General features: G+C 41.6%; 1 protein-coding gene and 1 long non-coding RNA gene across 6 annotated transcripts in view; both read right to left on the reverse strand.

Annotated features, from left to right (window-relative positions):
- The window catches only part of RBFOX1 (RNA binding fox-1 homolog 1), a 2,060,838-nt gene that overhangs the window by 1,086,761 nt on the left and 947,924 nt on the right, over positions 1 to 26,153 (reverse strand). The gene's annotated exons all lie outside the window — the stretch shown is intronic.
- LOC109495315 lies at positions 5,720 to 20,558 on the reverse strand. Its single transcript, XR_002150677.3, has 3 exons — positions 19,334 to 20,558; positions 9,050 to 9,142; positions 5,720 to 8,240 (listed from the first exon to the last, which is right to left on the reverse strand). It is a non-coding gene; the product is annotated as an uncharacterized LOC109495315 (long non-coding RNA).

Here is a 26,153-nt window from a genome sequence, read left to right on the forward strand (position 1 = left end):
ACTCTGCCTGGGTAAAAAACCTCCTCATGTGGGAAATAAGAGGACAGAGATTGAACATAGTCATAAAAAGTAATTCCATGAGAGCAACACTTGCGAATGTGGCCAGGGCTTTCGGGTTTATAGAACATTTTACAAACATTCACTATTATATACTGTTCATGATAAGCAGGCTAGATCTGAGAGACTGATTACTATGCCCATTTTGCAAAAGAGCATATGGACTTTCCAAAGCTGGTAAGCACCTTGCCTGGGGGTAACAGAGGTAATAAATGACGGCTTAACAACCGACCCCAGAATCCTTCTCTTGGAAGCTCAGATCTCCTTCTGCCAAATACTATTACCTCTTTTTAATGCACTGCTATCCAGTCAACTTGGTTTAAACAAACATTGTGGGAAGGAGAAAAGGTGAAATGCATTCAGCGAAGTGATTAATGCTGTTGCTGAGTAATTAATGTTTTGAATATGATCTGTAATCCATATGGAAGGTGTAATCAAAGCACGAAAGAGGTGACCTGCCCACTCTAGGGTAAACCTTTGCAAAATACTAACTATGGCAATGATTTTCGGGCCAAATCTTCCTTGAGGAGCTATTTTCCTTACCTTGAAAGATTTTTTTTTGGTATTCAAATGTATAATTGCCCTTTCTTTAAATGTCAGCAATTCTGTAATCAGTCCACTACTAATATACATTAAATTGGATATGACTTTGATATTATAAAAATGCTACATTGATTCAAACCTTTCGCATGTATGCTTTTCTGCACTGGTATGGCTATTTTCAAAAGATAAACCAATTGAAAGCGTTTGTGCTATAGGCCTAATTAATAACAGAGGCATTGCTGTTTAAAACTGTATCTTTTTATATAGCTTTCAAAGGCTATACCGGTTTACACTTTCACCATCAGTATATGAGGATTTGTGTTATCTCACAGTCTCACCAAAATCAGTTACTATCAATTTTGTTAACCTGTGCCAATTCAAGGTGTAAAAACGTTACCACATTATTATTTTAATTTGTATTTCTCTGGAAAGCAACACTTAGGTACAGCCAACATTTAGGTAGCCATCATAGCTACCATTCCAACCTGGCGGAAAGAGATGCCTTCACCCCAAGGGCCAAAATCTGATCAAAGGCCAGTGGCAGGGACAGTAGAACATGAATCAATGACTCATTTAAAGGGCTGAATGAATTTGCAGAAGTAATACGGAAATTTGAGTCACAATGAATCAGCTGTATTGAACATCACTAGTATGGGATTATTAAGGGGCCACCCCATCCTTCCAGTAACAACATTGGATGTTTTCTTAGAGGCTCTCCTTCTCCCAGGGAGGATAAGCCGCCAGTTTGGACGGTTCCTGTAGAGTTGACCCTACCCCAGAGCTCAAGCAGGGCATGTGAGACAGACTAGCTACTGGGGAACTCACATTCCTCTGACAGTGGGGATTGTTTTAGTGATGTGCATGTGATTCAGGGTTTTATATTCAGGCTGTTCAGAGAATTAGATAAAACCTATGGCAGTGAGTAACCATCTTCCCATTTTACAATGGCAGAGTCAACCTAAACATGGTGGTAACAGAGTCTGGAGATTGGGAGATGAGACTCAGTCCTAGTAACATAGTTTGAGCTTCTGGACCTAGCAAACTTAGAGCAATTCCTGGAGTTTTCAGTTGTGAAGGTTAGTATTCTTCATTTTTGCTGAAACCAACTTGGGTGGGGTTTCTGACACTTATACCCAAAAGAAACCTCATGAGTACATTGATTCAAAAAGTTTCTGACCCTAAGTGTTACCAGCCCAGCACTTTAATGTCAGGAATTCTGGTCTTTCCTAGGTCATTTGACAGCTTCATGTCAAGGCTGAAGGGCATTCATGAGCAAAACTCCAAGACACAATAGGAAATAAGTGGCTGAAGGGAACATAAAGAGGGCAGAAATGATAATGTGTATGTGTGTGTTGGGGGGGGTATACATACAAGTTAGTGGAAATGGTGAAATGCTGAATAAATGGCGTTGGGTCAGCTGAATAACCTTTTTAAGAGAAACAAAGCACGCTAAATTTCAAACTGCATTTTGAAAAAGTAAACTCAGGAGCACCTGGCTGGCTCAGTCAGGAAAGCATGCAACTCTTGATCTCAAGGTCGTGAACTCAAGCCTCACATTGGGGGGTAGAGATTACTTTTAAAAAAAAGTGATTTCAAGTAACTTAAAAAATCTAAAGAAAAAGCATAAAAGTACAAATTATTATAAGAAAATATGAGGCTATTTTTATAAAAGTTGGATAGGGGAAGGATAGCTCCTTAATTCCATAATAGAAGTGATCACTGAAAAATTAAATTTTTACATGGAAAAAGACACTATAGATAGAGTCAAAAGGCAAATGATAGCATGTATTTATAGCAAGTGTAACTAAGGTAAACAGCCATGGCCTACAAAGAATTTCTAAAAATTAACAAGAGAAAGATAAACCAACTGAAAATGGATTATAAAGCAGTGACTCACACAATAGAAAAGACATTATGCATCACAGGTAGTTGGGAAAATGCAAATTAAAACAACATAGTATAGGCTACACTTATACTGAGTAATTTTTAAAAGATTGCTAATATATGATGTTGGCCAGTTAGTTTATAGTGTTGGGAAGATTGAAAACCATTCCAATGTTTTTGGGTAAAAATCTAGTAATATTTGTTAAAACTAAAAATTTGCATAACTTTCACTAATTATTTCAGTTCTGGGAATCTATCCAATAGAAAGAAAAAGTATCGGAACTTACAAAATGTTTATTGTTGCAAATGGTTATTTTATGAGGAGACAAAACAAACAAATCCCAAGTAGAAATGATCTAAAAGCTATCAATACGGATAGCTGAACAAATACAGATAGCTGTGCCCATATTATGGAACACTATGCAGCTATTACGAAGGATCAGAATCAAAAGTTGTTGTTTTTAAGATTTATTTTATTTTGAGAAAGAGAGAGAGAGAACATGAGTTGGGAAGAGCGGGGGATAGAGAGAGAATCCCAAGCAGGCTCCATGCTCCACACTCAGTGGGGAGCCTGACACAGGAGGGCTCCCCTCAGGATCCATGGATCCTGATCCAGGATCAGGACCATGACCTCAGGATCATGACCTGAGCTGCAATCACCAGCTGGGCACTCAAACAACTGAGCCACCCAGGCGCCCCTCAAAAGGCTTCTTTAAACTTTATTTACTTATTAAAGTAATCACTACACCCAACATGGGGCTCGAACTCACGGCCCCAAGATCAAGAGTCCCAAGCTCCTCTGAGTGAGCCAGCCAGAGGGCCTTGGAATCAAACATCGACATGTAAGGATAATGGCCATGCCATGTGAAAAGAGGCACATCACTCAATAAAATGTAGAGTGTGAGCCCATCTTTAAAAGACACATTATTAGGGGCGCCTGGGTGGCTCAGTTGGTTCAGTGGCCGACTTCGTCTAGGGTCATGATCTCGCAGTTTGGGAGTTTGAGCCCCGCATTGGGCTCTGTGCTGACAGCTCAGAGCCTGAAGCCTGCTTTGGATTCTGCGTCTCCCTCTCTCTCTGCTCCTCCCCTAGTTGTGCTCTGTCTCTCTCTGTCTCTCAAAAATAAATACAGGTTTAAAAAAACTAAAAAAAAAAAAAAGACACTTATCAGCATGTATTTTGTATCAGCACAGAAGAGAGTACAAACACACACACACCAATGTGTAGGTGGAAATTCCATCCTTCCAGGGTGGCATTAGAGAGGTAGAGAGGGGGCTATCTATTAATTTTACTTTAGACAGTTCTGTGTTGCATTAATGGTTCCAAAAGCCAAGTATTCATTTTTTAAAAAGGATTTTTAAAAGGATAAAACTGTCTCTGAAACTTTCAATTAAAAATGTTTTTAAACATGAAAACAGAGCGGAAAGGTAGTTGGTCTTATAACCCTTCTGCCCAATTTTCATTTGTTCTCTGCCTCTAGGAAAATGCCTTGTGTGGAACATTAAATGTGCAAGTCTCTTGGCATTAATCCAGTCGGAGCTTGCCCCAGTGAAAGTTAATACGGGCTGCTTAACAAAGCATAATTAAATGCACCAAACAACTAAAATATCCATATAATTACCACAAAGCTGAAATAATTGCATACACCCTTGCACTGGGGTATGGTATTGCCCCTACAGAAGCACAAAGAGAGCTTGAATGGGACAGTCTTCCCAGCTCTTTGATTCAGCTAATATTACCTGATTAATCTGCAGATTGCCACTGGAAAAAATAATCTTCTGTTAAATACTGTTGTCAAAACAGAATCAAGTTATTAAATTCGCAGTGGAAGCAGTCATTCCATACTTTGAGAAAAAGAAAAAAAAACCAAAATTCCAAATTATAATAAAATATTTCTCCCCTAGCTAGATGAGTCTTATGGGTAGATTATTTATTGAGATGTTTTTATTTTATTTTTAGACATTTTATAGCACACTTTTAGGTTCATAGCAAAATTGAAAGGAGGTACAGAGATTTCACACATACTCCATATCCTAACATATGTATAGCCTCCCCCTATTATCAACATCCCCACCAGAGTGGAACATTTAGGATAATCAAGGAACCTATACTGACAAATCATTATCATCCAAAGTCCCTAATTTACATGAGTGCTCCGTCTTGGTGTAGTACATTCTATGGAGTTGGACAAATGCATAATGACACATATCCACCATGATAGTATCACATAGGCTAATTTCACTTCCCTAAAAATCCTCTGTACTCTACCTGTTCATCCCTCCCTCCCTCCCTCTCCTCTAATCCCTGGCAACCACTGATGTTTCTAATGTCTCCACAGTTTTGCCTTTTCCTGAAGGTCATGTAGTCACAACCATCAAGTATACAGTCTTTTCAGATTGGCTTCCTTCACTTACAAATAGGCTCTTAAGGTTCTTATGTGTCTTTTTTTGACTTGATAGCACATTTCATTTCATGCTGAATAATATTCCATTGTGTGGATGTACCACAGTTTATTAATCCATTCACCTACTGAAGCACATCTTGGCTCTTTCCAAGTTTTGGCAATTATGAATAAAGCTGCTGTCAACATCCACGTGCAGGTTTCTGTGTACACAGAAGTTTAACTTTTTTCAGAAAATACTAAGGGGAACAACTGATGGATCGTATGGAGTGTTGTGAGAAACCACCAAACTATCTTCTGAAGCAGCTGTGCCATTTTGTATTCCTACCAACAAAGTTTCCTGTTGCTCCACATCCGTGGTAGCATTCGGGGTGGTCAGTGTCCTGGATTTTGGCCATTCTAGTGGGTGTGTAAGTGGTATCTCATTTTTTCAATTTCCATTTCCAAATGGTGTTCATTTTGCAAAAACAAAACAAAACAAAAACACCAAAGCTCAAAACAGACTCAAAGATCTCTGATGGGAACAAGGTCATACAAACTGTGGTAACCTATGTTATGGGCTGAATTGTGTCTCCCCTACCCCGACCCAAAATCATAGGTTAAAAGTCCTACACCTACTACATCCCTCATGTCATGTGATTTTCATACATTTTTCCCCCTTAATTCTTCTAATAAGTCACTGAATCTGGTAGGATGACCATCCTCATTTTAAAGACCCTGGGTGGCTCAGTCGGTTAAATGTCCAACTCTTGATTTTAGCTCAGGTCATGATCTCACTGTACATGAGTTCAAGCCTCACGTTGGGCTATCCGCTGACAGCACGGAGCCTGGTTGGGATTCTCTCTCTCCCCCTCTCTCTCTGCCCCTCCCCTGCACACTTTATCTTTCCCTCTCTAAATGAATGAATGAATGAATGAATGAATGAATGAACGAAGCTTTAAAGATGCAGAAAGTGAGTCTCAGAGGCATTAAGTATATATTTTCCAAGGTCAGGCCAATAATAAATAAGAAAGTCAAGCTGTGGACATAGTTCTGCAGATTCCAAATCCTTAACTACCATGAATGTTTCCCTCTGTGTTAGTGAGTAATGCCAACCAGCTTAAAAGCTCCACGTTCTAAATGACTTTCCAGAACTCAGAATAATACATAGGTTTTCTGTACTAAGAAACATCAAATACACAATTTCTAATAAAAATCCAATTGCATAAAACTTTGAGTTCCCTTGCTCAAACTTCCCCAGCAATGGATGTCAATAGTTTCTATATCTTCATTTACAAACATGCCCCTAAGAAATTATATCAATTTTGAGAACCTAAACCTGTGTCTGTGTGTGCTCATGTGCACGGCCATGCGCTCCATCCCTCAGAGGGCATTCTGGGCTTCATCTCACTTTGCCCCAGGGTCATCTATAAACTGCACTGCAGGGGAGAATATCATGCCCACTCTTTTTTTTTTTTAAGGAACTGAATTTACAACTCCATTTGTAACACCTATCTGCACACAACAATTGGCGACTTACACTCTGGTCATTAAAGCAGATCAAACGATGAAGGACAGCAAATCACTGGGGTCCACATTATCATTCATCCTAGCAGATATCAGCACCTACTCCTGTGTCTCAAATGAGACAATAATTTCCAGGATTTCGACTATGCACATAAAATGGGTCCTTAATTGGGATGCCTTCAAATACCCCCAACAATTTAATGAGTCCTGGGGCACTGCTGGAACTGTGATAAGAACGAGCACTCAGATGATTAAAGTTACAGTTGCGATGTCTGGAAAAGCAGTCAGTAATTCACAGTGTATCACTGAAGACACGTTTCTCTCCATTTCAAACCAAAACAATGGCATGGGGACTTTCAGAAATTCAAGGTCACCTGAAAATAATGCAAGACCCCAGAGATGAGTCCTGGGTTCTCATCTTTTTCTCAGTACGAGTTCCCCTTGAGTTAATCACTCAGTGGCATGGTTTACGGCACCAAGGTACCCTACAGTATCATAAGACAGGCTGTGTCATTTTCTCCTTGATACTCCTACTTTTTAATGAGTGCTTGGACTTCTTTCTCCTCTGGGAAACCTCTTGATGTCAATGTTGGGATCCAAAGAGATCTTGGGTCCTCCTCACTTCTCACTCCAAACTCTACCTTGATAACTCCTTCTATTCTAGTGACTTAAAAACCATATATACTCCAAATCTTCCAAATATGGCACGAATCCCACTCATTTGAGTGTCAGGTTCATACAGTCAACTGCCTACCAAACATCTGACTTTACCCAAGTGCTTTCCTAACATCTTAAATATCATACCTACAGCTTTATTTGCCTTCTTCTCCCTTAGACACAATATTTGCTCCTACTCCTACTTCTGCTGTCTCATTAAATGTTACCTGCACCCACGTAGAACCTTCCAAAATGAAAGGTGAGAGCCACAATTAATCCACAAGGTACATTGACTGTCCCGCCTCATATCTCATAGATCCACCCTGTTCTCTTCACTCCCATGGCCATTATTCTCACCCAAAGCTTCCTTCATTTCTCACCTGCAACAGCCCCTAACTGATGTTCCTCTCCTGTCTCCTTCCACTGCAATCCATTCTCCACACTGCAGGGAGAGTTATCTTTCTAAATGGAAAATTTGATCCACTTCAATGGTTCCCAATTGTCCTTAGAGTAAAAGCTAAACTCCTTAACTTGCCTTAACAGAGCCCTAAGTTATCTGGTCCTTACTTATCTCTAGGTTCATTGACTGTGGCTTTCCCCCATCATCATCAATAAACTCAAATAGGTGTGCACACACACACACATACACACACAATGATCCACTTTCTGTTCCAAGAATACATAATTCCCTTTACCTCCAAGCCTTTACCTCTAAGCCATTTCCTCTACTTGTAAGAACCTGGTCTTAATCATATTTATATCTTCCTCCCTACTCCTTGGCGTCGGTCAAAATCCCAAAGCCTTAAGATTCTTAATAAATTTGAGTAAATGAAATCTTATGATTTCTTCGTATAACTTTTTACCCTCCATCATCTTCTTTCTTACCATTATTCTCCCCCACTTCCATTGTTAAACTCACATGATTTATTTTGTTTTAACAATCTCATGGTTTACTGAATCGGTGCCCTTATCATAAGCCTTTTTAGAACTAAAGATGGAATAAAGGCAATCATAAAATTAAAACAAATACAGCTATTAGCAAACACAGGTACCATCCGCCTACATATTTGTGCTTTCTGAAATGCTGAAGACCGTTAACACGCGATGAAAAAGTCATCATATATTTATGGCAATATGAGTTGCCCGTCTATCCGATAAGCCTGGGACAGGAAGGCCTTTCAGTAATATTGATCTAGGAGAATAAAAGGAGCGTGTCATTGTTTTATGGTAATAGTTTACAACAGCTTCACAGTGATTAATAATTGCATTCATAGAACTCCTGCCCTCTAAGAGATAGGTCCTGTTTACATTTCGCCTGTCACTCACCAGGAGGCTGAGAGTCTTGCTGAAGGTCAAGGCTGGGCGTAAACCTTGTCTCTGCAGCCTTTCCTATCACCGCTAAGCAGGAATGATACCTCCCTCCCATGTTTCATCTTTTCCCTGCTCCTATCCTGGCATTATGCCGCAGTTAGATTTAAGACCCTGGGTCTCTGACAGACTTAAGAATCTGTAAGAATAAGAACTTCATTCCCCTAGAAGAGTACATGGTATACAAGGAGGGAGAGAGTGAGAGAGCAGAAAAAAAGGGACAAATGGACAAGTGGGGAACAACAAAGGGAAAGAGGGAGAGCAAGAGAAGAACAGAGAGAAGCAAGACCTATTCACTATTGAGACACACACACGCACACTTTCCCAAATTGACAGTATTAACAGCTCCAGGGCAGAATAACGCAACATTTAGGTGAAATTATGGCTTCAAGAAGCATATTCTCAGCATTCTTAGATAATTCAGACACTTGTTTACGTTTTTATTATCTCTCTTTTCCACTAGAACAGCACTGCCCTAAAGAACTCTCTGCAGTGATGGAAACGTCCTATCTATCTATATAGTCCAATAGGAGCACCTCTAGCCACATGTGACTAGTAAGCACTTGAAATGTGGCACTGAATTTTTAATTGAATTTCATTTAAATTCATTTACGTGTAAATGTAAATAGCCACCTGAGGCTCATGGCAGCCATATTTGTCAGCATGGGTGGAGATTATACTCTCTGGACAGGTAGGGGCTTTGTCCGTTTTGTGCCCCAGAGATGTCTGTGGAATGAAAGAGGAGGAAATAAGATTTAAATGAATAACAATTTAATCGACTGAGGTGTTTCCCCATTAAGCAATATTGAACATTACTACCTAAGCTATAATAATCATGGAGAGTAGTAACTAACATTTAATGAGCACCTTCTATGTGCCAAGCCCTGCGCTAAGAGCTCTACAATCATCATCTCGTATCCACTCAGTAACCTTGTGGGATGGATGTAATTATTTTTCTCATTTCACAGATGTGGCAACTAAACACAAAGAGGCTCATAACTAGCCCAAGATCACATAGCTAGCAAGACAGAACAGTAGGATTCACATTCAAACAATCGTCCTGCCGAGGCCAAACTGTTAACCCCCTATAGCCAAGGTTTGCTTCTGGCATCATTTGATCCCTGGGGGATGCTTCCCAGAGGGTCTTCTCTGCTCTCCAAGCACCGTTGCCTACAGAAGATGGCACTGGAGGCACGGAATGATGGCAGGCAGAGGCCTGTGGGACACAGCTCTGTCACCATCTGCACATGCCCTGTCTTTGGTGCTGTGTGGGCTGAGAGACAGAGGGGAGGTGTCTAACCCAGTGGGCTGAACAGGGAAGGTTTCCAAGGCAGGTGATACTGGTGAGCTGAATCTTGGAAGGTGACCAGGAAGTATCTAGTTTATAGGGTCAGGAAATCCTTCCAGGTGAAGGTGGTCACACCTGCCAGAAGGTAGGGTGCCCTGCTTGGCAGCACACCAAGATGCCAAGAGGTAGACACATAAACAAATGGTCTTTGGCCAGGGTGAGTGAGACTGTCTCCTTGTGTCTCCACAGTCTCACTGACAATAGTACCTAACTGTAAAAAAAAAAAAAAAAAAAAAAAAAAAATCAGAAGCATGCCACAGAGTTAATCAGAACACACCTAATGCTCCATTTATGTCAGCTACCTTTATTTCTAATGTTGATAATCCCCACAATCATTAATTATTATTATTTCACATCCACAGAAAGCTTTGTGTGAGATCTATTCTTAGGCCACTCCATACATAGTCATTTGCTTCAAAACAAAAGAAAGAAAAGAAAAAGATAACAATATGCACAGTTTGAGCAAAACTAGCAAGTATCTGTGTTAGCTGAAGGAGCACCATGTTGAATCTGAAGAGGTGGGCTTGAAGAAAGAAGGGCAGGAATGGGGTGGTTGAGATTCTCCAGGGTGGGGGGTCCTGGGAGGAGGACGGAAAATACTCTGTCTGCTTATAACAGCTCCCACCAAGTCTTGCTGACTTAAACTAAGCCTATGTTTCTCATTGACACTCTCTGCCTGGATATTTGAGTTTGTGGCCCCTGTTGTTTAAGGGATATAAAGAATAAGACCAGATCAATATTTCAGGGGTTACATTTATTTCGGATCTATTTATTACTCATTCCCCTGCCACCTTGGGTCCAGGAAGGATTAAATTGGCTCATCCTGACAAACACAATACAACAAAATAAAATAGGTGTATTTATCTTGTTAATAGGGGATAAAATGGAAGAAGTGAAAGTGGGGGCAGGAAACATACTGACGCCAGGAATGCCATTAATATGAACACACAAGACCCTCTCTGTTCACTATGTGAGAGCCAAAAAAGTTTTGTCTGGATTTTCCTACTAATCAACACAGAGGGGAATCTTATCATTAATTTACACAATACCTATATTACGAAAATGAGCCAATGATTCAATTTTATCATAATTATTCAAACAAGAAGCAGAAGGAAATTTTGCTGTGTAACAACTATGACAGCCACTATCACCTGAGAACTCAGGCTACACCTGATTGCATCGTTGTGTGTAAGGAGAGCCTCACAATACAAGAGGCAGGCACTCACTAACATATCCCTCGTATCATGGATGAGAAAATGTGCTTACCAGAGTCAAGAGAAATGCTGTAGTCAAGAAGCAGAGTTGGGGTTTGGACCCAGGGCAGTCTGATAACATGGTGGCACTTGCATTTTTAGCCCCTGTGCTTTCTGTTACTTGAAATGTAAGTACCCAGGACACATCCTCACAGTGGCACAGAGGACATTTCTACTTCTTGCCACATCCTTGGACATGGGGTCCTTGTATTACCCCAAACTACAATCTAATAAAAGCAGTTCTAGGAAGGAACTAATGCAATCCAATGCACGCACCAAATCTCTGCTGACCTAGCACCCTTAGCGCTCACTCTTCCAATAGCTGGAGGAATGGACAGAAAACATAGCTTTCTCAAAATCCTCCTGAAATACTGCTTCTCATACTCACCTTCTTTCTGATTCAGGGGGCAGTGAGGCCAAGCCACCTTCATCATTAGCAAGAACCGGATGGGAACCACATTATGTGGCTAATTAAGTATGGGTTCCCATGTACTCTTCCTTTCCTGTATGCTTGAATTTAAATCATGGAGAATCACTCTTAAATGACACTAGAATTCTGTATTAGAAATTTAACCCACGGTTAATGCTGGACACCGAAAGATGGGAGGACTTTTCCTCTTCATGCTACTCATCCATGGACCAGCACACATCATAAGGCTCTGTGTGCAGTCAAAGGGGGAATAAATCCTCTGATTCAGCTAACTGAAAGGAGGAAGCTGTTTACAAGAAAATAAAACCACTCTGCTCTTAGCCACCGTCAACAGAAAACAAATGTTACCTAGAGCCTTTAACAACACCTAAACATATGCCCGCCCTCCAAAGAAGCTCACAACCTGGAATGTTCTGCCCCAAAACAAAACCACTGCAAGTCCTGCAAAAATAATTGTTACATTTCAGTCCTTTGAAGTGTCAAACGCCCCACAGAAGGCAATAGGGGCAGACATGAGAAATGAACATGGTTTCTTTATGAATGGCTTGATGACAGAATAATTTAATTCTGAGACTTTAATGTACAACCATCTAGTGAAGCTATTGTATTTTATACGCTGCATTTTACCTCTGCAAAAGCTTTTTTTTCCCTCTCTTATGACATTCATGCAGGGTTGTAAGGATGCTTTACCCTTCTGATTCCAGGCCTGCACAACGTACAGTATACTTGCAATGACAGAAATATAGGACTTTACATCTTTCTGTCCTAACAATGCCTCCCTACCTTCTCTTTCATTGTAGTTTCATATAAAACCATCCACACATCTGCTGAAATTAGTTTATGGAAATGTATGCCTTTTTTTCCGCTCTCATTAAATCTTTATCAAATTTAAAATGACTGTAAATGGCTGCTTTCTCTGCACTCAAAATTAAATATGTTACATAGAGCCAGTACAAAAATAGAGGCTACAAATGTACTTTGCATTTGGGAAACAGGTAATAGGATGAAAAGGCTGAAGGCGCACACACGCACACACGCACACATGCACACACACACACCAGAATGCATCTGATGTGAGCATATATGCTTAATTTTTTTTTTTAATGATAGCCCAAATAACAGCACTGTGAGTACACAGCAAAGCCTCTCAACGGGGGTGATTTTTGTCCGCCAGGTGACATCTGGTTTTCACAGGTAAAGGGAGGGCTACTGGTTAGAAAATCCAGGAGCTGTGCAACATTTTCCAATGCACAGGAATGTCTCCACCCAAACAACATCATCAGGCCTAAGATGTCAAAGTGCCACGGTTGAGAAACCCTGATCAGATGTACCTTATAAAAAAATTATTCAGAGAAAGTGTATTGAGTTAGGGAAATAACTTTGCAACCAGAATACAATACTCCTCCAACGACGGTGCTTAAATTGGGAGAGGGACTGCGGCAGGGGGTTGGGGTGCGGGACACCTAGTATTGTCGATAATATCTTGTTATGGTAACAGAGATGACCAATTAACTCACAGGAGGGTGACAAAAATGTGTAAAGCCATTCTCCTGAATGAGCCCTATCACTTGGGTTCCCTCTGTGATCAGATGGCTGCCTTTTCTCCTTCCTGAAATTAAAAAGAACGGATGTTCTCTTCACCGTCATCTTTCAGAATGATGAATAAAAGGTTTAATTTACTGACTGCTAAAAATAAAAGCCTTCCCATAACTCTTAAGAGTCATTTGGTGTAGCATAAAGGCTGGTTTAGAAATCTGGATTATGAATTCTAATTTTCACGCTCGGTATTAGCAAACTTTAGGTGTAAATAAATATGTGATTTGTCCATGCATGTAGAGATGTACAATACGCACGCACATTCGTGGGGCTACACACAGAATTAGCACATGGTCCAAAAAATGGGCGCTTTTTCCCTGATAGACAACCGCAGCCAAGGATTCTGGCGACTGCTGCCTGCACATTAAAATGATTGAAAGTCAATACTAGGTTCCAGAATGTGCTGTCAGTCCATTCAACGCCTACCAAATTTTTATAACATATAATTCATATAACTCCCATTTCTGCATAGTCCAATTAACTTCAAACAGGTATATAATTGTTGGTCTTGAGGGATCTGTTAGGCCATTATTACTAAATTATCCACTAGATAGCAAGATGACATTTCCAAATCCATTTCACTGATTGCCACAGGTTCCAAACCAGGCCTTTCTGGCAGACTATATAACTCTACTGTACAAGAAATCTGTTAGACAATCTGTCACATAAACACAGATAGGAAATGTACATAATGTAATGCTTGAAGGAAAAAAAGTCCAATAGACCATGAACTTTTAATGAATGAATTTTAACAGTTTGCAATCTGGTGCACAGTTTTCAAAGTTTTCCTGTTGAAAAGGAAGGGGATTCGCGTTTTATGTTTTCCTAGACTTGATTTAATTAAAATGACAAAGAGTGAAAATACATTTTTCACTCCCGGAAAAAGAAAATCACAGGAAAAAAACAAACCCTTACTTATTAGTATTCTAGGCAGGGGCTGTGTGCCTCCCAGTTTGGCAATGGTTTGGGAAACCGGGACACTTTTAGCTCTCATTAAACTCTCTTCCAGCATGTGCTGTTTCAAAGTAGCCCAGGTAAAGTAATCATGATTCCATCATGATGCCTGTCTGTTTAGTTTTCCTTCAGCCCTTACCACATTCCAGACTTTAAATAAGTATAGTTAGGATATTATATATAGTAAGTATAAGTAGCTTTGTACAGTAAACATAACTAGCAAGAATAAGTGATGCTAAAAAGCAGACATTCTTATCCCTCTTTTACATATCAGGCCAACGAAGTCTCCCTAACCTTAAGTAATTGGCCATCATTCCCTCCCAGCTCTGCCCCCACAGTGTGCCTCACTCACCACTGGAACAGAGAAGGCATTAATACATAGCTGCCAAGTAAAGAAAGTATTCCAAAATGCTCCTAGGTTACTAGTGTGCCTCTCCCATAAGAATTTTTTTTTTTAGTTTTTAAAATGTATCATTTTACAAAAACAATACAGTTTAAGCCAAATTCCCCGACTCTTTGAAATTATTCATCTGGAATCTTTAAACTTTTGACAAATAGTCTAGAAACCACAAATATTTTTTAAGCATTACTATGGGTAAGATGCTGTATTTGCTAATAAGGATGATGAATCAAATGAGCCTTACCTTCAAAGAGCTCAGAAGCTGATTTGATAGGCTGGCAGGATATTTCCAATGCTCTGGGCTTTCCTGGCCCCCACCAGAATGCTTTGTTCATCTCAGTCTACACATACTCTCATGTGGTACTGACTATGATAATGGATTAAATCACATCCAGCCTGTTGATGTCAATGCTACCGCCCCAGCCCAGAGACAGTTTTTCCCTGATGTATAAACACAATAAACACAATGGTTAACCAGATAGCTCTGTGTGATATCCCATAAGCCTCTGAATGATTACCCAGAAAATCCCACACCAAATTTATCATTTCTGATGGCTCATATTTCTTGTTCTCACTTTCTCTGTTGATGCACCTCCAGCCACCCCATCACCTGAAGGTGGAACTCTGCAGGTCATTCCAAACCACTCTTCTTGCCCCTCACTCTCAGCAGCCTTGGCCATGAATGTCTCCCACATATGTCTACTGGAATCTTATCGGCCTGAAGTGTGTACCTTGGCTTCCTGACTTCTCCCCTGGCTTCAATCTCCCTCAGATCCATTTTCCCCTCAGCCTCCAGAGAAACAGGTGGAAAATGAAAACTCAGTCATCCTTTCTTCTGCTTCATGTGAGGGGCGCCTGGGTAGCTCAGTCAGTTGAGCGGCCAACTTCAGCTCAGGTCATGATCTCACGGCCTGTGAGTTTGAGCCCCGCATCAGGCTCTGTGCTGACACCTCAGAGCCTGGAGCCTGCTTTGGACTCTCTGTCTCTCTCTGTCTCTCTCTGTCTCTCTCTGTCTCTCTCTCTCTCTCTCTCTCTCTGTCTCTCTCTCTGTCTCTCTCTCTCTCCCTGCCCCTCCCTCGAGCACGCTCTGTCTCTGTCTCAGAAATAAACATTAAAATTTTTTTTAAATAAGTAAAAAAAAAACTTCATGCGAGTCCCCATTCCCACAAATGGCAAAGCCCCGGCTCATCAGATCATATGGGAACTGTCATTTTTTAGTATTCTGCTGGCTCTAACACTGCATTTTACCCTTTAATAAAATTAAGGTAGTTTTTGTCCCTCCCCTGGCTCTCCTCACATCCTTCATTTGCTCTGCACCACAGACCTATCTTTTTTCCTCTTTGACATTTTCCTCTTATTGTGCCTTCTGCCTGGGACATTGCTTTCTGAGCCCTTGAGTGCCTGCAACACACCATGCATTGTGTCTAGTACTGGGGGAAGCATGTTGAATAAAGAAGATGCCATCCTTGCTTTGTGGAGTTTACAATGTGCCTGGAGAAAGTGAAAAACCAAGTAAAGAAACGCACATTTGAGTTTAATTGTGGTCCACACTAAGATGAGAGACTGAGAGAGCAGAATACCTTCTTCACTTCACATGATACCTTGTGAGTATCTCTGCTACCAAGGACCAATACATTATACACAATCTGTTTACGTATATGTTTCTACCACTACACCAGGAGTTTCTTAAGTGTCAACACTGTTCAAATAATCACTCTTGGTTCTAGCCAGATACATGGGCATTCAATAGCATTAACTGGATGGATGGATGGATGGATGGATGGATGGATGGATGGATGGATGGATGAATGGACGGATGGATGACTGGATAGGTAGATGGATTGTTTGTTGGATGGATGGATGACGGATGACACAAATTAGAGAATGAATTAATAAATGAAGGAACATTTTCCCCTATCACTTCAGCTTTACAAATCACTGATTAAAATTGTGTCCTTGGTAACAAGTGCATCTTAGAGGCTCTCATCTACAAGCTTGTGAGGACGTCCTTTACCTGTGGGAGAGAAGTTACTGAGCACACTGGGCATTTTCAAGCATTGTTAAGGCTCCTGCTTACATCCTTGAGAGATTTTCAGAAAGGTCCTTGTGCACTAGAGAGTTTCTGGGGATAAATGCTTCACAAGGAAAAAGCCAAACAATGCAAAACCTCCTAAACAAGGCATACTTGACTAGGATGGGGGTGGGGAGGATGGAAAGATTAGCAGCAGAAGGAACCTTTTCATAAAAGAAGGAACATTTTTGTTTATTTCAGTTTTTCTCTCGTTGTTGTAGTAGAAAGAAGTGGGGGGGATGAGAAGGTAGGATGGGGGATTTTGCAGGAGGAAAGGAAGAAAAGGAGGCCTTCACGCTTCTTCTGAGTTGGACAGGGTTTGGCATAACATGAATACAACTTTCCTTGATGTGGATAGAAGAACCAACAACGGCTTGCCCATATCTCTGTGAAGACCACGTGACAAAATTCTGGGGAAATCCAGGGACTGAAAACTGGTTGCCAGGTTCCTTTCTAATGAAATGTTAAAGCACTATTTTCCTGTCCTGAAGAATTGCCAGGCTCTTGTTCCAAATACTGATGTTTGGAACCCATTTCAGAATCAGAAGCTCTGAGGGTGGGACTCAGGAATGTGTCTTTTTATTGGATTCCAATGTTTGAGAACCCCTCTGTTAAAAAATGCCCTCCCAGCCATGTCTACCTAATGAAGGAGGGTGGGTATGTGAAAACACATCATGGAAACAAAGCTTGAATTGTTGGGAATTTCAAAGACAAAAGGAGACTCGTTTTTCCATAACTTCTGCATATCTAAAAAAAAAAGGACTCATTAAGAGGGTTTCTAGGGGAAAAACAGAAGAGTATTCATTTCTAACTATAAATACGAATATTCAATCACTCTCCTTTAAATGCTACCTCTTAAAGCACTGAAGTGCCACACAGGAAACCTTCTGAGAGGCTACCACTAAAGTCAACCACTGTCCCCTGCTCTCCCACCCAGATGTTTCACGGTGGGACAGCATTAACCGTTTCTATCACTTGGCAGTTTGTGAGAGCAGTTTGGTAGATAATTAGCCTTAAGGAACCAAAGAACTTGTAGACCAAGCCTGTGAATTGCTTGGCCAATGTTTGAAAGTTGTTCTGCAAACATGTGAAATTGTCAGCCAATAGGATCTTTCTAGGAATTAACCCTATTGACAGAGAGTCACCCTACTGGTAATATATGATCCACACCTGCCCACCAGTGGCTGAATCAAGAGTATGTATCAAGACTCCCTTCCCTAGTCTTGGAGCGAGGCAGAGCTTTGAGTCCTTCTTTCTCCAGGGGCCAAAGCTATGAAATGTAAAACTGGGGCTGCATTCTTGCTATGTAAGACAGGCAGTCAGAAATGAAAGAAAATGAAGCTGACAAGCACAGAATTGGAGAGAGAGAGTCCAGCACAAGACTGTAAGGAAGCGGCATACACAGGGGACAACCAGCTCCCTCAGGACTTCTGAGTCCTATTTATTTCCCACTTACGCTCTCTCTTCCCCTTCTTCCTTCAGAATCCTGGCTCACTCGAAAGACATGTCATCAGACTTTATTAAACCTATCCCACCATACGGCTACCATCCACTCAACCCCAGTCATCCCCCCTCACTGACATGGCTGCCACCCACTCAACCCCAGTCATCCCCCCTCAGTGACATCAGCAGTTGGCTTAGTGCCTCTGAGCCACCATGACTGGTCACCATCCAACATTCTGGCCTCCCATGTCTTTCCCATCATTAATTCTAATTAATATCCTTTACTCTGCCTCAGTCACATACTGAATGGACCTACCCGTGACCTTCTGACCACCTCTGAAACCTAAGGATCTCAGGTTCTGAGTGTTACTTTCTATCTTTCTAGGTCATTCATTCTGCTCATTACCACACTTGTCCAATCTTGTTGATGTCTCCAGACCCTTGATCCTACCACTAATTTCACGTATCTTGTCTTTCCAAATTTCTCAGCCTAAATGCCAAAGGCCAAGGCATAAACTACTCCCTGGCACATGCCCTCCAGCCCCTTACCTCTCCCGTATTCTTCCAGACAAACCTCAAATACAGGTCAGCCCAACTTTCCTGCAGACATGAGACACGTACTCTCCATATTCCCTCACATCCCAGGATTCTCCTCTCCCTCCTGTCCTCTACAATATCCTACTTCATGCTGTGGACTAACTGCTTCTGCATGCTCATCAACATGCATGTATTTGAACATGGCCACATGAGTCCCAAGTTTACACAATGTTTTAGTTCAACACTTTCTAAGTATTGTTCTTATCTCTCCATTGAAATTTTTGAGAGGGAATCAGATTGACCTGGTGGTCTGGGCGACATGTGAGCTGCACTTGGATCAGATGATGTTCACCTTGGTCCATTCAGACATGTATGCAAAACAGAAGGCAGGAGCTTGGGAAGTGGTAGCTCTGGGGGAAAGGGAGACTGGGGAAGCACCCCCAAATAACATGCCTACATATCTATGAAATATTGTGGGCTGGAGCTGCTTGTGGGTTGCTTAGCAACTGAAAGTAGTTCTGAGACACACTCAGGAGAATAGTGGTTTGGGGAAACAATTTGTGAAAGAATCAGGGAGAGTATATTGCCTTGAGCTCCAGTCAACACCTCCCCCTCACCAAATTACAAGTTGGATAACCTGGCCAGCCAAATATGCAAAGGGCAGGGGCTGGAGGCAGGCAGTGGATGGCTCTTATTCTTCCACAATCCCATCACTTGCCTGGACATTTCTTCAGGGCCTAAGCAGAGGCACAGCCCAAGGTAAGAGCCACAGTGATTTCTGCCGAGCTCACAGCATGTTAATCACGCCTGTCAGACTCCCAGGGAAGGAGAGGTTGGCTGTCCTGACAATCTACATTAACGTGGGTGGATGGTGTTTGATTATACCTTCATGACGGCGGTTTTCATTTGCATCTTTCATCGGAGACTGAAGGATGTGCTATCTGCCCTGACCGTCCTGTAGTCTCATCCTCCTTCCTAGTACGTGGCTGACCTCAATGAGAACACAGCCTTCAGACTGCAAGAGGCATTGGCGGGCTCGGGTAGGACCTAGCTGCCCTTGAACACATGGGTTTTTATAACACAGCTTTCCTATAAAAATGGGCAGGATTAATTTTCATCTGGGGTCAGTTTCCAGGATACCTCTCAAACCTACAGAAGCTCAGAATGTTCTAAGAGTGCAGAATTTGAGGTCACAATCAGCAAAAAAAAAAAAATTAAAAATTAAAAAAAAAAGAAAGAAAACATGCCCTTCACCAATAGTCATCCACTGGCCACATCATCAGTTGCGAAACTTAGTATTTACAAATGACCAACCCAGAGCCATGTACAGTGCTAAGAACTGCAGATACAGTGGGGAGTGTAACATGATGCCTGGGGTCCTTGAGGGTACAATCCATGCTTTCGTAGTCATTGAGTTGCTTACACCTAAGCTAAAGCTCTTGTATAGTGCTCAGTAAATCTCTACTGAATGCGTAAACATCTAATTCTTGATTCTGACCTCCTCATATGTGACCAAATAACACCAACCTCAACTCAGAGGATTTTAAGAAGTTAGAGCAGGAGAAGGGACTGTAAGAAACTTGATACACGGGGTAAGTCCTAAGGTTAATTAAAAACAGTGAAAGCAATTCACTCCTAAGGATACCAGGCTACTATGAAACCTGGATAGTCTAAAGAACTAACTTACAGAACTTCACATGGCATTCTGGCCATATTCCTGAAGCTGAGAAGCAGTAGCCTGTGGAGAAAGGCATGGAAACCATATTGTCTGGGTATGAATCCCAAATTTCACCCCTTATAAGCTGAGCAGCTTGAACAGGTAAAAGTCACCATTTATGAGCCTCACACTCCTCATCTTTAAAAGGGGAACAAACACATATCTCAAACAGGTTTGTCTACGGATCAAACTAAGATAATGCCTGTGAAGCATTTAGCACAGTGTGTGGCATTTATTAAATTCTAGCTATTAGATAACTAGCAGTTAGTAGATTGTGAGAGTCTTTTTTTATTTCCTTCCAACTTGGGTTTATCAAAGACATTGATGGGAATTCATAAGTGGCATGGTTTTTGATGAGACATCAGTATAAGCAGAAGCTCTCTTAACCCAGGCACTTCCCCAGAGTTAACAGCAGAGGAACTGGGCCCAGTCACACTTTCCTGACTCAAGAGTCCAGATCAGGAGGCTGGAAGCTTCCCTGTGCTGTCTGAAGAGTCTCATTCACATACCATCTACAGAAACGGCTGGTCTGTGGCTCCAAAAGAAGGACAATTCCTGGCAATCCTAATAAATGGGGCTGAAACGGCATCAGCGGGTTATGAAGCACTTCTAGTTGTCAAATTTGGTGCTGAGGACACTGATCAAGCACAACTTACAACTAAGCAAAAACCAAAACCAGAGAGCAACTTGGGCTGGGAAGATGCAAACAAAATGAGTTAAGCACAAACAGGTTTTCTGTGCTTAGTTCCACACAGACACTCATAGAAAATAAAATTCACTTAGCTTAAATTAATAAAAGTAAATAAAGTCAATGCAGGTCAGTAGTGAATTACTGGAGCATGAGAGAGAAGATGCTTTGGGTGACCATTCGTGTTACAAGAGTGAAAACAGTCTGTTCGCTGATGTGGCTGGGGTGATGTATCTGCTCCCAAAATAGTGTCTGTGTAAAAGATGAGAGGAAACGATAGCCTATTAATTTGGTTTTTAAGTCCAGATGAAGAACCTTGAAAATAGCCAAAGAGCCAAAAATACTGAGTAACTCCACATTCAGAGGGACTGTTTCTTCTCTCTATATATAGCAACTCAAAAATAGACATTTCTGTTTCTGGGCTTGCAGGACTAAAGCAGGATCATGCCCACAACTAGAGAGAAAATGTGTAATAAATCCCCCCCTCCCTGTTGTCAGTTTGTTTAAATGCCACGACCTCTGTACACTCCCTACACAAATGTGACTCTTCCCATAGCCTGATTGTTCAGAATGAATGTGCTGTTTTGTGTCTATTTTCATTCATTCAACAAACATTCATTGAGTTCCCACTATAATGCAGGTGCTCAATGTGGCTTGGGGGATATGAGTTACCAACTCTCTCCTCAAGTAGCTTACAGTCTAACAGAAGTAATGACAGAAAGAAATCATTAATTGATTGCAATTATGGTAATAGGTAAAGGGATGACCATTGTTTCCCTGAAAGAAAACAATATTCAAACTTGGACTATTTGGTGAAGAGAAGTTAATGACCTAGTTTTAAAAAAAGTAGATGAAAACATGCAGGATACTGGCAAAATTGTTTAGAGTGTTTTTTAAAAACAATGTTAATGTTTATTTTTGAGAGAGAGTCAGAGTGTGAGGGGGGAGGGGCAGAGAGAGAGGGAGACACAGAATCTGAAGCAGGTTCCAGACTCTGAGCTGGCAGCATAGAGCCCAACACGGGGCTTGAACTCACCAGCTGTGAGATCATTATCTAAGCCGAAGTCAGATGCTCAGCCGCTCAGCCGACTGAGCCACCCAGGCACCCCATATGTTTATTTACTTTTGAGAGAGAGAGAGAGAGAGAGAGAGAGAGAGAGAGAGAGAAGGAGAGAGACAGAGACAGAGAGAGACAGAGAGAGAGAGACAGAGAGAGACAGAGAGAGAGTGATACACACACAGAATCTGAAGCAGGCTCCAGGCTCTGAGCTGTAAGCACAGAGCTTGATGCGGGGCTTGAACTCACAAACCGCGAGATCATTACCTGAGCCGAAGTTGGACACTTAACCAGCTGAGCCACCCAGGGGCCCCTGAAGTGCATTTTAGAAGAAGCGCAATTCTGCAACATGTAGGAGGGAGTTAAATATTTGTTTTCTTCAAGATGCCAGTGAAGGGCTGTACACTGCATCTTCCAGGTATTTGGGGTTTACTGCTATTGGTAGTATAACATAGTCCAATATAAAGAAGGTGTAAAAAAAAAGGAAAATAATTTCACTAGCAACTCAAGATACTGCATTACCATTCCAACAGCCAATTTTAATTAGGGTAGCTCTTGCATCCCATAGTCAATACCTCTCTTAAAACAGGTATAACATTTATTTAACTTTACTGACCAACATTTATCTTTCTTACCAGAAGAGAAAGTGCTTATTTCTTTTTTAAAGCATTTGCCATATTTTCATGTTCTCCTACGTGTGTTTCCAAGAGTCAAGAAAAGAGTTTGTCTGTAATACACTGAAAATCAAGTTTGCAGGGGGAAAGAGAGGGCAGGATTTAACCATTCTAATTGGCTTTTTGAACGTTCTCCCCACGAGAATAACCACAAACAACAATGAGGAGAATGGAAATTATCATATATGGGAAGTTCAGGGTGGGGGGGAAAAGACTGGTGGCAAGAGAAGTCATGGTCTGTGTCATAAACAAATCATAAACTTATGTAACATTGGAATTAGATAAATGGCACATCTGAGATCAGTCCCTCTACTATTTGACTACCACCGGCCATACAGGCACAGCTCCCACTCTAATTGAAATTAATAATCCGGACTCGCCAGTTGTGTCCCATGTACCATAAAGTCTTGCAAGCATGGAGACTGCAGAATTAGATACAGTGATTGACGAGCAATTTCAGGTTAACAGGAGAGAAAGTAAAACACGTGGAACTGGGTAAGTGTAAACAGGGTGGATGCTACCCACGATGAAATGCTAAGCATGATGCCCAATGCCTCTTCTACAGCACATTGCTAATGGATAGCTTGAAACCACTCAGAAGGAGCAAGGGTGATCCTCAGGAGGCAACATGGGTTCACTAAAAAAAAGTGATGGTAAGCAAATTCTTCTGCTTATTTAAGGTTCTAGACTGATGGGCTGAGAAATGCTGAGACTGAGTATAGCATTGTGTTCAGTCAACTGTAAAGAGAAGGTAAGGAATGTGGGCACGACTTAGATTTATGACTGATTCACCCATTTGCCCCAGACTGGTAACAAATGGAGCAGCCATGTGTGTAATGTCCATACCTTCTGAGTGGATTCTTAAGCTACCTGGAAGCAAGTCTTCTGTTTGTAGTTTATAATTTAATCGACATGGGTTTCCTTGCACATAGCAGACTTAGCAAATGCTGAATGATAAATGATTAGCCACAAATTATTGGAAGAGAAGAATTAACTGCAATGATGTGTGTAGACTTCCTCTGAAAAATATAACACACAGGCAATGAGCTATTGGAAAGCCAAGCCAGAGTCTCTGGGTAAACATTTTTATCAACAATGGGAATGAGGACCTGAGAGATGTGGTTTATCAAATTTGCAGATGGTGAAGACCAAGAGTTAGCTCACAAGCAAAGTGACAGAATCATGATTCAAAATTATATTTATACATTGCAAGAATAGACTGAATTCTATATTTGTAGTTGCTTCTTATATGGCAAGCACTAAACTATGTGCACAATGTACATCAACTAATAGAGTTACATGGGTTAATTAACGTACAGGTCACAGATCATAGTTCTCAGCTTAAGGCTAAGGGAGAATCAGGCATGTGAGACAAAATTATGGGCTGGACCCATCTGCAGGAATACTAATGAGCCTTGATGCTCACAGAAAAGAGAGAGGTGGGTAAGGAGCCCAAATGAGTAAGAAAGCAATGGCCATTGGAAATGTGGTAGACAGAATAATGCACACCCCCCCCAAAGATATCCACATCCTAATCCCCAGAACTGGTAAATATGTTACCTTATATGGCACAAAGAACTTTGTGGGTGTGATTAAATGAAGGATTTTGAGATGGAGAGATCAAATTGAATGATCTAGGTAGGCACGGTGTTACCACAGGTGCGCTTAGAAGATGTCAGATATGAGAAAAAGGAAATGTGATAATGGAATCAGAGGTTGGGGAATGTGCTTTGAAGACAGAAGGAACCACAAGCCAAGGGGTGTGGGAGACTCCAGAAGCTGGAAAAGGCAAGAAAATGGATCCTCCCCTGGGACCTCCAGAAGAAATACAGGCCTGCTCACACTTCAGTTTTAGCTCTTGATATCCAAAATTCTTACTGCTTTAAAATGCTGAGTCTGTGATCATTTGTTATAGCAGCCATAGGAAACCAGAAAAGGAGGGATGAGAAATCCTGAGTCCGGCAGGTCTCCCTCACTCACAGACTGGCCTCTGGGCCCCATCACCTGCCAGTCAGGTCTGAGCCCCATGAGAAAAGTGGCAGGAGAATAGGGAGATGGGGGCCACTGTGCAGTGTCTGTTGGCAGTAGTAAGTGAAATAGTGACTTCATTTTTTAAAGATCCGTCAGTTGTCCTTCTAACAACGTATAATGTTAAAGGCAAAACAAAAGCAAATCTTCCCAATTCTTATTCCTGACTCCTGTCTTTCTCTCTGACTTCTCATCTATTCTGCCAGCCAATCCCATGAGCTGTATCTATACAAAGCCTGCATGTTTAGCTGCATCCACAGTCCCCCTTGGTCCCAAGACGCCATCCTCTCTCACCCGAACCAGCACAATGGCTCCCAATGGGGTTCCTTATTTCTGTCTTTGACCTCTTCTCTCTTCTCAAAACCACAGCCAGAGGGATCTTATTACACAAGTGAGATCAAGTCACTCCTCAGTAAATCCTGTGCTCACTGAAGATTTTAGTACAGGTGGTAAATATAATATGTATATACAATATAATTTAACATAATAAATATAATATAAATAATACAATACAATATAAATAATTGCTAAACTCTCCTGAAATTCTCACAACTCTACAAGTTACTAGTATTAACCCCATTTTACAGATGAGAAAATGGGTAAAAGGTAGACCAGAGGCTCAGATCTCTGTGATGGTCAGCTTCCTATTACATCCAAACTACATGCCCAAGTCCTTGCAATGCCTGCCAAGTCCTCAACGCATCTAAGGTCTCTATTTACCCTGACCTCACCTTCCTACTTGCCTCCCTTTAGATCCCCTGCACACACCTCAGGTGCCCCTGACACCTGTCTGCAGACTTCTCTAACCCCTGACCACACACATAATGTTTAGTAAGATGCCCAGTCTGGCTGCTGAAAAGCACCACATGCTATCTCCTGGATTCACTAGTGGCCTGAACTATTACCACTGCCACTCTCTCCATGACTCTGCATAAGCCTTGGAAGGCCTGCCTTTCTGTATTTCCTCCATCAGTTGCCCTGGTGTAGACCTGGCTTACCATGCTAAAACTAGCTGTCATTCTTGATTCTCTGTTCCGTATCCATACCCATGAACACTCCGTTCTCCATCCTAACATAATCCAAAAACATCTGCTTCTCTCCACAAAACCCATCACCTTCAACCTGGTTCAAACACCTCTCTTTCCTCACTTAAGCTGCTTAACAACCTGCCTTTCACCTTAGACCTGCCTGACACATCGTCCACCGTGCAGCCAGGGTGACCTTTCAACAATGCAAACTCAACATTGTGTACACATTCTCCATGTTTCTCTATCACTTACTAAGTGAAGTCCACACTTGGCTTGTGACCCTCCTTCCACATGTCTGGTTTCCTCTTGCACCTGCCCTCACCCTCCACATGTCAGCAGAACCTGCAGCTCCCAAACACACCTGCTGTTTTCTGCCTCTGTTCCTTTGCATGTGCCATTCCTACTGTTGCCATGTCTTCCCTCCTTCCCTCTGCCCCGTTAGTCCACCTGGTTTGCCTGGAGAAGTTCCTTTTTGGGCTGCAAAGCTCTCCTCAGGCGTCACCTTTTCCATAA

This window comes from Felis catus, chromosome E3 (assembly GCF_018350175.1).
Source record: "Felis catus isolate Fca126 chromosome E3, F.catus_Fca126_mat1.0, whole genome shotgun sequence".
NCBI lineage: Eukaryota > Metazoa > Chordata > Mammalia > Carnivora > Felidae > Felis > Felis catus.